At 40.1% G+C, this 15,095-nt stretch overlaps 1 protein-coding gene across 1 annotated transcript in view; it reads right to left on the reverse strand.

Annotated features, from left to right (window-relative positions):
- Positions 1 to 15,095, reverse strand: part of ENTREP2 (endosomal transmembrane epsin interactor 2) — a gene marked incomplete at both ends in the record, with an annotated part of 358,528 nt that overhangs the window by 83,618 nt on the left and 259,815 nt on the right. The window lies entirely within an intron of this gene.

Below are 15,095 nucleotides of genomic sequence, written 5' to 3' on the forward strand. Positions count from 1 at the left end.
GCTTTACATTGTGTTAGTTTCTGTTGTATAACAAAGTGAATCAGCTATATGTATACATATATCCTCGTGTCTCCTCCCTCTTGCACCTCCCTCCCACCTCCCTATCCCACCCCTCTAGGTGGTCACAAAGCACCGAGCTGATCTCCCTGTGCTATGCAGCTGCTTCCCACTAGCTATCTGTTTTACACTTGGTAGTGTATGTACGTCCATGCCAATCTCTCACTTCGCACCAGCTCCCCCTTCCCCTCCCCGTGGATCACTCATACACTGTTGATAAAAATGTAAAATATATGGGAGTGTGGCTGTTGCCACCCTGGAAAAGTCTCTCATAAAACTAAACATATAGTTATAATATGGCAATTGCATTCTTAGATATTCATCCCAGAGAAATGAAAACTTATGTTCACATAAAAACATGTACATGAATGTTCACAGCAGCCTTATCCATAATAGACAAAACCAGAGTTTGCCCAGGTGTCCTTTAAAAGGTAAATGGTTAGACATGCTGTAATCTGTGTGGACCATGGAATACTACCCAGCAATGAAAAGGAACAGACCACTGATGTACACAGCGCCTTGGATGAACCTCCATGGAATTAGGCTGAATGAAAACAGCCAATTCCAAATGGTAACATACTGGATGATTCCATTTATATAACATTTTGGAAGTGACACTTTTTTAAAGAAATAGTGGGCAGATTAGGGGTCACCAGGAGTTAAGAATGCGGCAAAAGGGAAGTGGGTGTGGTTATAAAAAGGTCAGCATGAGGGATCCTTGCGGTGTTGAAATACTCCAGTGTCCTGACTGTGCTGGTGGATACGCAAACCTACACAGGTGACAAAACTGCATAAAACTCAATACATCCACTCTCACACCCATACAGACAAATGAATATAAGTAAAAATGGGGAAACAGAAATGAGATGGGTTAATTTATGGTTACCAAGGGGGAAAGGAGGGAGGGATAAATTGGGAGATTGGAATTGACATATACACACTACTATGCATAAAATAGATAACTAATAAGAACCTACTGTATAGCACAGGGAACTCTACTCAACACTCTGTAATGACCTATAAGGGAACAGAATCTAAAAAAGAGTGGATATATGTATATGCATAGCTGATTCACTTTGCTGCACAGCAGAAATGAACACAACATTGTAAATCAACTATACTCCAATAAAAATTTATTAAAAAAACAAAAGCAAGCATTCAGAAAACAAAAATAAATAAATAAGATGGGCTGATTGTATCAATGTTAATATTGTGGTTGTGATATGTTACCATTGGGGGAAATTCGACAAAGCATACAGCAGATCTCTCTCTCTTATTTCTTTTTTTCAAGGTTTCTTTATTATTTATTTATTTATGGCTGCATTGGGTCTTCGTTGCTGTGCGAGGGCTTCTCACTGCGGTGGCCTCTCCCACTGCAGAGCACGGGCTCTAGGCGTGCGGGCCTCGGTAGCTGTGTCTCGTGGGCCCTAGAGCGCAGGCTCAGCAGCTGTGGTGCACGGGCCTAGCTGTTCCACGGCATGTGGGATCTGTCCGGACCCGGGCTCGAACCCGTGTCCCCTGCATTGGCAGGCGGACTCCCAACCACTGCGCCTCCAGGGAAGCCCCTCCCTGTATTATTTCTAACAACTTAATGTGATCCACAAATTTCTCCATAAAAATTTTCTGATTAAAAACATTTTAAAACTCTATATTAATGCTAACTCTCTTCTGTTTCTATTCTAGAAACGAAGAATTTGTGAGTGACATTTCTATAGGTGATCATTGTGGAGTAGCATTAAATACAAAACAAGTCTTTGTATCCATTTTAAGAGGGTTTTGAGAAGAGATTTTTTCAGATGCAATACGTAGGATATAAAAGCAAGGGATCTGTGGGATTCTGGTTTATATAAATTATCTGGTTGATACAGACAGACTTTCACTCTGTCCATTTCTAAAATAAAAGGATTAACCATGGACAAATTGTAAATGGCATTCTTTTTTTTTTTTTTTTTTTGGCTGTTGGGTCTTTGTTGCTGCGTGCGGGCTTTCTCTAGTTGTGGAGAGCAGGGGCTACTCTTCGTTGTGGTGCATGGGCTTCTGAATGCGGTGGCTTCCCTTGTTGTGGAGCACAGGCTCTAGGTGCGCAGGCTTCACTGGTTGTGGCACGTGGGCTCAGTAGTTGTGGCTTGTGGGCTTAGTAGTTGTGGCTTGGGGGCTCTAGAGTGCAGGCTCAGTAGTTGTGGTGCACTGGCTTCGTTGCTCTGTGGCATGTGGGATCTTCTTGGACGAGGGCTCAAACCTGTGTCCCCTGCATTGGCAGGCGGATTCTTAACCACTGGACCACCAGGAATTCTATGTGTTCATTGCACTGTAATCTTCGATTTACTCATTTATTATCCACCATGAAAAGTGTTAATGTAGAAAAAGAAACAAGTGGAAGTTGATATATAATTTGCTCCTTTCTCTAGCCTCTCACGTATTCTTTTGGTCTAAATTGGAAGGCATTTGTGAATTTCCTCTTAACAACCAGGTTTAGCCATACTTTAAACCAAAACATTTAATTTTCTTTCCTTTGTAACAACTTGAGAGGTGACTGGGGTTGGGGATGGAATGAAAATGTGGATAACTGCATAACCCTTTTTGAATGACAAATTCCTACAAAAACACTGGATGCCCGACTCAATTATAAACTGTAAAAATGATTTATTATCCAAAGTAAGTAAATTTGGGACTGACCTATTGTTCTGAATCAACTCCATCACTGTTTCCTGAAGTTAACCATGAGTAATCGAGAGCTGGGAGAATCACTCTAAACAGTTTAAATAAAGGTCGAGATGATTTTTCCAAGTGCCTTAAATTACATGAGAAGTAACAAACACAGAGGCAGGTGCACACACACAGAAAGGCATAAGCCCTGTGATGATGCCCACTGTCGAGTAGCATCAAATACAAAACAAGTGTATGACCAGCATCCTGGGGCTGGTGGATTATGAGACTTGCTAATACTTTTGTCCTGACTCCAAGGATAACATCTGAGTAAGGGTGCAGTACACTTTTGGTATTTACGTATGGGAGAAAAGATCTGCCTTTCTTTCATCACTCATTCAGCAACTATTTTTTCCTCCTTTCTCCCTCTCTCCTTCCTTCCTCCATCCCTCCCTCCCTCCCTCCTTTCTCCCTCCCTTCTTCTTTCCTCCCTTTTCCCTTCCTTCTTCCCTTTCTTCCTCCCTCCCTTCCTTCCAACCTTCCTTCCTTCCTTCCTTCCTCCCTCCCTCCCACCCTCCCTCTCTCTCTCTCTCTCACACACACACACACACACACACACACACACACACACACACTCACTCACACACGCAAAGGAACATGAGCAAAGGGGACAATGAAATAGCCTGGCTGGGGTGGGATGGAGTATGCAGGATGGGGGAAGTCACAAAAGATGAGGGTGTACAGGTAAAGAAAAAGTGGTATGTTAACGGATGGACAAGAGGAAAATACATCAAATGAGAAAACTCCAGTACACAGGTGTGCTGGTAAAAGTTTAACAACTGACTCTTCAGAGCAAAACTGCATACATATATGTACATATATAAACTAATTATAAATGTTAATAACACAAAGGATGTGTATCAAGTAATTAACAGTAACAAAAATACAAAAATCTACATCCTACACATCATTCTAAGTATACTCTACCTACTTACACAACTACATGTTATTCATCTAGAACTTCAGTGTGACTTGCTATTTCTTTTTTAAAAAGTTTTATTGAGATACGTCACATATCATACAATTTACCCATTGAAAGTGTACAATTAAATGGTGTTTAGTATATTCACAGATATGTGCAACCATCCTCAGGGTCAATTTGAGATATTCATCACCTCGAAGAGAAACCCCACACCCTTTAACTATCATTCCCCTTCTCCCTTCCTCCAGCCCAAGACAATCATTAATATACTTTCTGTCTCTATAGAGTTTCTGGTTCTGAACTTTCATATGAAGAAAATCATACAAGATGTAACCTTTTAAGTCTGGGTACTTTCACGTAGCATAATATTTTCAAGGTTCACACGTGTTATAGCATGTATCAGTATTTCATTCTTTTTTTATGTCTGAAAATATTCTGTACTGTGGATAGACCACATTTTGCTCATCCATTCATCTGCTGATGGACATCTGGGTTGTTTCCACCTTTTGAGTATTATGAACAATGTGCAATAAACATTTACGTATTTATCCACATTTTTGTGTGGATATATGTTTTCATTTCTCTTAGGTATTTACCTAGGAATGGAACTGCTAGGTCATACAGTGACTCTACGTTTAATCACTGAGGAACTGCCAGACTCTTCCAAAGCAGCTGCACCATTTTACATTCCCACCAAGCAATGCACGAGGGTTCTAATTTCTCCACATCCTTCCAACATTTGCTGTTATCTCTTTGATCTTAGCCATCCTAGTGGGTGTGAAGCAGTTTTGTGGTTTTGATTTGCTTTTCCCAGATGACTAATGATGTCAAGCATCTTTTCATGGGCTTGTTGGCCATTTGTATACTTCCTTGGAGAAAGGTCCGTTAGATCCTTTGCCCATTTTTTAAAAAAATAAATTTATTTTATTTATTTTTTGCTGTGTTTGGGTCTTCGCTTCTGTGCGATGGCTTTCTCCAGTTGTGGCGAGTGGGGGCCACTCTTCATCGCGGTGCGCGGGCCTCTCACTGTCGCGGCCTCTCGTTGAGGAGCACAGGCTCCAGAGGCGCAGGCTCAGTAATTGTGGCTCATGGGCCCAGTTGCTCCGCGGCATGTGGGATCCTCCCAGACCGGGGCTCGAACCCATGTCCCCTGCATTGTCAGGCAGACTCTCAACCACTGAGCCACGAGGGAAGCCCCTCCTTTGCCCACTTTAAAATAGTTTTTTTTTAAAAATTATTGAACGATAAAAGTTCTTTATATATTCTAAAAACATGTCCCTTATCAGGTACATGATTTGCAAATATTTTACCCCATTTTGTGGACTTTCTTTTCACTTTCTTGATAGTGTTCTTTGAAACACAAAATATTTAATTTTAGTGAAGTCTAACTCATCTATTCTTTTTTCCTGATGCTTATGAGGTCACATCTAAGGGTTCTCTGTAATCCAATGTTATGAAGATTTACCCTTACGTTTACTTCTAAGAGTTTTAAAGTTTTAGCTCTTACATTTTAGGTCTTTGATCTAATTTAGTAAATTTTTGTATATGGTGTGTGGTAAGGGTCCAATTTCACTCTTGCATATATCTATCCAGTCTTCCCAGCATCATATGTTGAAAAGACTATTTTCCCCACTGAATGCTCTTGGCACCCTTATTAAAAGTCAGACCATAAATGTTTGGGTTTATTTCTAGACTCTCAATTCTATTCCATTCATCTATATGTCTGTCCTTAGGCCAGTACCACACTGTCTTGATTCCCATCGCTTTGCAGTGAGTTTTGAAGTCAAAAAGTGTGAGTCCTCCTATTTCTTCTTTTTCATGATTGTTTTGGCTATTCTGGGTCCCTTGCAATCCCATATGAATTTCAGAATTAGCTTGTCAATTTCTACAAAGACATCAACTTAGATTCTGATGGGGATACCTTTGAATCAGCAGATCAGTTTGGGGAGTACTGTGATATAGACTGAATGTTTGTGTCCCCTCAAAATTCATATGCTGAAATCTAACCCCCAATGTGATGGTATTAGGAGGCTGGGCCCTTGGGAGGTGATTAGGTCATGAGGGTAGAGCCCTCATGAATGGGATTAGTGTCCTTATAAAAGAGACCCCAGAGAACTCCCTTATCCTTTCCACCACGTGAGGACAAAGCAAGAAGATGGCCATCTATGAACAAGAAAGCAAGCTCTCACAAGACACCAAATCTGCCAGCACCTTCATCTTGGAACGCCCAGCCTCCTGAACTGTGAGAAATAAATTTCTACTATTTATAAGCAACCCAGTCTATGGTATTCTGTTTTAGCAGCCCCAAAGGACTAAGGCAGTTAACAATGTTAAGCCTTCCAATCCATGAACATGGGACACTTCCCCAATTATTTAGATATTCTTTCAACAATACTTTCATTGTTTTCAGAGTATAAGTTTTGCATTTCTTTTGTTAAGTTTATTACTAAATATTTTATTCTTTCTGATGCTATTGAAACTGAAATTTTCTTATTTTCATTTTCAGATTATTCATTGTTTGGGCTTAGAAATATAATAGATTTTTTGTGTTTTGATCTTGGCCCTGCAACCTTGCTAGATTTATTAGTTCTAATGATGTTTTAACAGATTCCTTAGGATTTTCTATATACAAGATCACCTCATCTGTGAATTGAGGCAGTTTTACCTCTTCCTTTCCAATCTGGATGTCTTTGATTTCTTTTTCTTGCCTGGCCAGAACCTCTAGTACCATGTGAATAGAATTGGCAGGAATGGACCATCTTCTCTTGTTCCCAGTCTCAGACAGAAAGCATCCAGTCTTTCACCATGAAATATAATGTTAGCTGGGGTTTGTTCAGATATCTTTTGTCAGGTTAAGGGAGTTATCCTATATTCCTAGTTTGTTGAGTGTTTTCGTCATGAAAGAGTATTGGATTTTGAAATTCCTTTTTCTGCATCTATTGGGATGATCATGTGATTTTTTTGCTTATATTCTATTGATACAACATATTACACTAATTGATTTTTGGATGTTAAGTCAACCTCGCATCCCTGGCGTAAATCCCACTTGGTTATGATGTATAACTCTTTTTATATGTTGCCTGACTCAGCTTGCTAGTATTTGGTTGAGAATTTATACATCCATATTCATAAGAGGTAGTGGTCTGTAGTTTTCTTTCCTTGTGGTGTCTTAGTCTGGTTTTAGTACAGAGTAGTACTGGCCTCACAAAATAAATTGGGAAGTGTTCCTTCCTCTTCTACATTTTTGGAAAAGATTGTGAATAATTGGTATTAATTATTCTGTAAATTTTTGGTAGAATTCATCTGTGAAACCATCTGGGCCTGTGCTACTCTTGGTGGGCAGTTTTTTTCCTTCACTTGTTATAGATCTATTCAGATTGTCTATTTCTTCTTGAGTCAATTTCAGTAGTTTGTGTTTTTCTAGAATTTGTCTATTTCATCTAAGTTATCTAATTTGTTGGTTTAACTGCTTATAGTATTTTCTTATAATTTTTTATATCTATAAGGTTGGTAGCCCCCCTTTAATTTCTGATTTTATTAATTTAAATCTTTCCTATTTTTTCTCAGTCAAGCTATCTGAAGTTTTGTCAGTTTTGTTGATCTTTTCAAAGAACAAGCATTTGGTTTCATTGGTTTTCACTATTGTTTTTCTATTCCCTATTTCATTAATTTCTGCTCAATCTTTATTATTTCCTTACTTCAACTTGCTTTAGGTTTAGTTTGCCCTTCTTTTTCCAGTGCTTTAAGTTGGAAGGTTATGTAGTGTTTTGATATCTCTCTTCTTTTTTAGCATAGGTATTTAGTTATAAATTTCCCTCTAAGCACTGTGTTAGAGTGCATCCCGTAAGTTTTGGTATATTATGCCTTAATTTTCGTTCACATACAGGTATTTTCTGATTCCCTATTAATTTCTTCCTTGACCTGATTATTAAGGAGTGTTACTTAATTTCCACATCTTTGTGAGTTTTCCAACTTTTTTTTGCTATTGGTTTTTAATTTCATTCCATTATAGTCAGAGAATATATTTTGCATTACTTCTGTCTTTTAAAATTTTATTTAGGTCTGTTTTACAGCCAAGCATAGGTTCTGTCCTGGAGAATGTTTCATATGTGCTTGAGAAGAATACAGTCTGTTGTTGTTGGGTGGAGTGTCCTATGGATGTCTGTTAGGTCTGTAGTGTTGCTCAAGTCTTCTACTTTCTGGTTGATTTGATCTTCTGTCTATTTGTTCTATCCATTACTGAAGGTGTGGTATCGAAGTCTCCAGTTACTACTGTTGAATTGCATACTTCTCCCTTCACTGATGTCAATTTTTGCTTCATGTATTTTGGTGCTGTGTTATTTTGGCACTTATATGTTTAAAACCATTATAGCCTCCTGATGGGAAGAACTTTTAAAAAAATCATTTTAAAATGTACATCTTTATCTGTAGCAAAATTTTGACTTATTTCTTCAAAAATCATTATCTATTTTTATTATTCAAACAAATCAGCCCACAAATAAATGCCTGATTGGAATTTTTGTATACGTTAACCAGTAAAGTGAAAGTAAAAAAACAAAGCTCTATCTTGGAACGTGACTCAAAATGAGCACCTTCTTTGCTTTTAGATAGTGGAAGAATATGTCTTCAATTTTTTTGTGCTATGTACAGTGTCATGGCTATGGCCCTCCTGGGTTCTTCGAAAAGCCCTTTGCTAATTCCTATATGAAAAAGGGTTGCACTCTGGCTCCCCCTGCCAGAAATCCCACATCAGACTTGAGAGGCACACAGGGAGCTGAGATCAAGCTCTTCAATCAGAAATGTAAACAGATAAGGAAGAAGGAGGTGGTGATGTGCTTTCCATCAAAACACCCGCCCAGGTGTCAGATCTCCTGAGGCCACCCTCGTTTTTGGGAGCTACATACCCCCAGGAAGCCTAGGCACAGACTAGAAGGATGTCCAATTAGTGGTCAGGTCACACTCACAGCAAGATAGCCCAGCTTTCCAGAAAACAAGAAGAAATCACACTGTCCCTGCGATGTGACGCATCTATTTACAAAGGATTTAAGGTCAGGAAAACACGGGTGTGATCGTGGGCAAGCACAACATAAATCACACGATTGTTTGCTTACAGGGAAAGATACCTCTCCCAGTTACATGCTTGATGTGGCTGGAGAGGAAGAGCTCACATGTCCTACAAAACTGGACGCTGTTTTCACATCCCTTTGTTGTGACACATAAGCTATGGTTTAGGTTCCTTGAGATTCTTCTCTACACAGGAAAGTGTTCCCCATGTAGCCAAAGACTGATTTTGACCAAGAAGAAACAAGACATATTCTTTACCTCCATCGTCCAGTGCTTCTCATCCTTTCCTCTTTTAACCATTAATTCTAAAGTGCTACGAAAAACAGAAATTTAATGATATCCTAATGGTTAAGAGCAAGGTTAGAATCTGATGCCAGCACCTGCCAGCTGCATGACTTTGGAAAAGTTCCTTAACTCTCAAGGCCTCAGTTTCCTTACCTGTTAGTGGGGATAAAATAGTACCTGTCTCTCAGTCATGGCTGTCAGGAGTAAATGAACGAACGCATGTGATGTGCTCAGAACTGTGCCTTGTACATAGCAAGTGCTCAAAGAAGTTTGCAATCCTCACCATCATCATCATCACGCAGCAGTTAGCATTAGTTTGGCATAAAAATATTAAAGAGCACATTTCCATCTCATGTTTGAACATATATCAAAATGAACTAAATATATAACTTTTATGAAATTTTCCACCTAAATTTCTAATTCTTGGCAATACGAAGTAGGACAAATATTTTAATTCACTCCATACTGAAACACAGCAGGACCCTATGGGGCCTGTCCAGGACCACCTCCCCCTCTGCCCAAATACCCTCCGCCTGCCTTTTGTCTGCAGAAGAACTTTGGTCAAAGAATAAATTTAATCAGAGAAGTGAGAAAATGCAGGAGCAAAGGAAAACAGTCAAACAAGACCAAATAATAATAGTTTAGTCATTAAGCAAAGTCAAGGACCTTTAGTTCCTCCTTAAGGGATATAGATAATATTCTGAGCCATATCCTGTGAGCTGTCTTGTAGGTACTGAAACCCACACCAGGTGGAAGAAGTTAACTACATGAGGACCAGACTGTAGCCATGACATAAGCTGCCACAATTCTGAGAACTGTCCTCAAGGAAATGGGAATAATCCGACCCTGGAACTGAAGATGAACTGTACTGAAAACAATCAAGATGACGCTGGTCAGACCACTGATGACCAATTTCAAGATGACTGTCAGAGCTGACTGTGCTGTTTCTGCATGTGGCCCCCTCCCTCGGCCTATAAAAGCTCTTGTCCCCTGATCAGCAGGGTTGAATTGGCCTTTGGACATGAGTCCCCTTCTCCCCCAGTTGCCAGCCTCCAAAATAAAGCAAACTTTCCTTTCCACCAACCTTGCCTCTCAAGTATTGGCTTTTGAGTGGTGAGCAGCCAGACCCAACTTTCGGTAACAATACTACGGTGCAGGAGGATATATTTGTTTCCTTTATAATAAAATTATTACCCAACTATATTAAAATTAAAAACAAGGACAAGAATGCATGTTCACTGTGGCCGTGGCTGTGACAACAAAACAATGGAGATGGCCAGACCGCCTCTCGGTGCAGGTAAATACAGTGACTATGGGGAAGTACACACAGCCGCCAGAAGAATGAGGGGCTCCCTGAATATACTTCCATGGTAATGTCTCAAGATAATATCACTGAGCAGGGAAAACGCCACAGAAAAAAGTATACGGTATAAGCGTGTTTAAAAAGAAAACTGTATGTTTGTGAATGTACAACACGCACACCCACATGTACGTAAACATATACGAGGGTCTGAACACATCTCATCCTAAAGGGATCACAGGTGTGACGGGGAGTGGCAGGCAGACAGTGAGAGGGGAGACGTCCAGTTTTATTCCAATTCATGTATCACCTGCATCTGTTCCAATGAGAATCTATTATTTCATATTAAAAAAAAAGGAAACAACAACAAAAAAGCGCCTTTTCCGTTAAGACAATGTACTTATCAACACACGATGCATTATATTATATTGATCTGCATCTGAAAAGCATTCTGTTAGGCTTTCATTTTAAAAACACTGTAAAATGTGAAAGTAAATCCCAAACTTCTGCAGGATGAATTGAAAGAATTAGGTCATAACTGAAAACAGATTTTTAAACAAATTTTTGATGCTGTGCAATATTTCATTGTACCAGCAGTCGTAAATTAAACAAAACATGATGAGGCATTTAAAAAGACATTTGAAAACCCATAATGGTTTTAATTGTCATTAACCTAAAACGGCATGTTTACTTAAAACCCCCAGATAATGTTTTACCTTCCTCTAGGGCTCTTAGGAAAAGAACGGCTGGGATACACTCGCTGATTCACTCACAGGTCAGGATAGCACCCAGCCCTGGATGTGGCCTTGTTCCTTGTGGGGTTCTGCCAAGTAGGGAATGATGGGAAATGCCAGTACTCGGAGGAAAACTGACGGGATGCCAAGAGAACAACAGCAGCTGGGAGCCTCTCCGATAAGGGGATGGGGGGAGGCCCTTCCCTGGAGGTACTGACACCAGCTGGGACCTGGGATCCTTTGCTACAGTGCTTGCACCTGGACAAACGTCTCTTTGAGCAACAAAATATAAAGAAACTATATGGGACTAAAAATAACTGCGTGCATGTGCAGCTGGGGCAAATTCTGGACAACAAGATACAAAGAGACCAAGAAGCCCAATTGTCACTTCTGAAGGGACAGGTGCAAAAGCCCATGTAAGGAGCCAGTTCACCAGGCTCTCAGGGAGCGAGTTAGCAATGGAACTTATGATTTGTTCTCCCTTCCCCTGCTGCAGCAGGGGCCCCAATAAAGCTTGCCTGAATTCCTTGTCTGGCCTCTGATCGATTTTGATTAAGGAGGCCAAGAACCCTGGTCAATAACTGTACCACCTACTCTGGAATCCCACAGCAGGAGCAAAAGCCACTCAGTATTTGTTGAGTTATAAATGTGCACAAAGGGTCATCTTCTCTGCCATGTTTATTTTAGCAAAAGACTAGAAACATCCCTAACTGATCCTTCATTAAGTGGTGGTTAAACAAATTATCATCCATCCATCCATCCGTCTGTCCATCTATCCATCCATCCATTTATCCATCCATCCATCCATCCATCTAACCGTCCATCCGTCCATCTACCCAGGGCTCTCTATTTAACAGCTGGAAAGGGCTCCAAGGGCTGATGTACAAATGTCACCAAGCCACACGGTTGGCTGACAAAAGGGATGTGAATAACGGTAGGCAGAAGAGACGTGTGTGTAAGAATGGTAACACAACACTAATATGCACAGAAAATATCTGGCTACCAAAAACTTTCTGAAGGGGATGCTAGGAGTGTGGAATTGAAAAGAGACCTCACAATTATAATAATTTATATATAATAAATTATTATGTATAATAAAAATTAGTTAATTTTTAATTATGCAGAGGAAAAAGACACACAGATATGGAAATGTACTAGATACACTAAAGAAAAACGAAAACTGCACTGAAGGATTTATAAAAATAATTTGGATAAAACCAAAGCATGCACAATGTGCCTGAAAGGGAAAACATGATGCTGTCAACGTGTCCATTCTCCACCAAATTAATCTACAATTTTAATATGATTCCCACTGCAATTTCAAATTGATTCCTTTGAGTGTTGAAAAAAAAAATTTCAAAACTCATCTGGAAGACTAAACTTCTAAAAACAGGCAAGAACTTTTTTAAGAAGTAGATTCAAGTCTGGGATGGGGGTGGGGTAGGGCTTGCCCTACCAGTTATAAAAATATAGAGTTAAGGTAATACAAGTGGTGCTGTTCTGTGTATAGCACAGGGGATACAGCCAACATTTTATAATAACTGCAAATGGAGTATAATCTGTAAAAACATTGAATCATTATGTTGTATAGCTGAAACTAATATAATACTGTAAATCAACTACACTTCAATTTCTTAAAAAAAGGTAGTATTGTTCTGGAATATGAATAAACAGACATGGGAATGGAACAGAATGAAAAGTCCAGAGATAGGCAAACAGTCACATCTGTATGTGTGTGTGCATACCTATGATAATGCGGTCAGAGTAGATACCGGCTCTCTTATTATTATTATTTTTTTTTGTGGTACGTTGGTCTCTCACTGCTGTGGCCTCTCCCGTTGCGGAGCCCAGGCTCCGGACGCGCAGGCTCAGCGGCCATGGCTCATGGGCCCAGCCGCTCCGCGGCATGTGGGATCTTCCCAGATCGGGGCACGAACCCGTGTGCCCTGCATTGGCAGGCGGACTCTCAACCACTGCACCACCAGGGAAGCCCCCGGCTCTCTTTTTGACTATCCAGCATACATTCCTGCCTTCCTTCCCTCAACCCTTCCTAACACTACCTTAGTTTGGAGGATTATCTCTTGGATTCCACTGGTGGGACAGCTAAGCAGATTTTTTCTTACCCTGGCCAATCAAAATGCTCCCGCCCTGGACTCTGACTCTAGGACCAACGGACAAAGAGGTTAAGAACCACGGGAACTGTTCACTCCTGCAGAACTGCATCCTGAGGAATTCAGGGTTCCCACTGCAGACCCCCACTCTGCGTCAGGCTTTTGCAGCCACAGAAGCCCTTTTGGAACCAGCCAGTTTCCAGGCTTAATCTCTAACCCCTTGGATATTCAATAGGTCCCACCATCTCTCTAATAAATGGCCTTTGGCTTTGTCAGTTTTTGTAACTTGCTACCAAAGGACTCAATGTTCAGGTGGCATTTCATATCATCAGGGGAATATTAGGTTACTCAGGTAATAGTTTTAGGAAAGCTAGCTACCCATTTTAGAGGAAAAGGTTAAATTCATCAAATAAATTCAAGGATATTAAAGAGTTAATTATAAAAAAAAAAAAGCACACCAGGGGAAATTATTGGGGTAACATGATCTTAGGAAGGAAAAGGTCTTTTTATTGGTTCCAAGGTAAGACCACGAAGGAAAACTGTAACAGCTTTGAATACACAAAAATTAAAAATTTTTCTATGTGAAAAATAAAGGGCAAATAACAATCCAGAAATATATCTGACCATATAAGCTGCAGGACTCAAAACCATAATATACAAAGAGCTCTTGCAAATAAATAACTGTTAAATCTAAAAATGGGTAAAGGTCCCAGTCAAATCACAGAAGAAAAAGAAATATAAATGGTGCATGTATAAATACATAAAATATATGTAAATGTAAATAAAAAATTGCATATAATTATATATAATTACATCTTTCCCATCCTTTCATGCAGCATAAAGTAATAGGGAAACAGGGTCTGAGATTAATACCAGGAGAAGTCAACCTTTCAAGACTGGGCATTTGCCTTTCTTTTGGATCTGGACCTCCAGGCACTTTCACTTCTTGTCACCCCAGTCACTCTGTCTTGGAAAATTGGAATCAGAGAAAAAAATGGCTAATCCTGTGTAGGTTGCCAGATTGTACCATATTCACCACATTTAGTACTTAGGAAAAGAGAGGCTACCAAGTTACGAACAGAAGTTAGCAAGTCGCCCTTTCTGTTGGTGATGGGGCTCCAGGCTGTGTCAGTTCTTGGTAGTCCTGGGGAAATACTGCACTACAGCGAGGATACTCTGTGTATATCATATTGGGATAAAATATGATCAGTGTGAGCTCGCCCACACTGAACAGAAAATAACAAGACTAAGCTCTCAGTTTTGGGGACTCAGTAGGTGTTTCAGCACTCACCTTACACTAGACTTGCTGGCCTTGGTAGATGAGGAATGTAAAGGGCAGCAGCTCCCCTTTGAACCCGATGGCATGGCTACAAGAAACGTAGGCACTGCCCTGCTACAGAAAAGCTTCAGGTAGTTCAGCATAGCCCCTGAGCTCTCAGAAATCATGGCCACAGGTTGGCAAGTACATGGGCAGCTATGAGGGGCATGGCTCTAAAGGTAGCCTTGTGCCTTCTCTAAGTTAAAGAAACAAACACCAGCACCCCCATACCCAGCAGCCAGGGTCACATCAGGGGTCACACTGCACCTGTACTGAACGTCATGGGACACACTCTGATTTCTGCACCAGCCACACGCATATGTTACCGAAGCAGGAGCCAAGTTATGAGAAGGAATGATGGTTACATTCAACAAACCAAAATGACCCCCTACCATGTCCATAGCACACCATCTACGGTTTTCCTAGATTGAAAAGACAGTTCTCTTTTTTAACTGAAAAATAAGAACTAAATTGTTTGGATGCACTCATTATCAAGCTTATATGTATCTCGGCACTTAAAATCGACTTACAAAATTGATTTTTAAAAATTCAGTGGAGACAAAAATCAATGCAACAAATATTAAAATAAAATCGTTAC

The sequence above is a fragment of the Leucopleurus acutus genome (assembly GCF_964270905.1).
Source record: "Leucopleurus acutus genome assembly, chromosome: 1".
Lineage (NCBI taxonomy): Eukaryota > Metazoa > Chordata > Mammalia > Artiodactyla > Delphinidae > Leucopleurus > Leucopleurus acutus.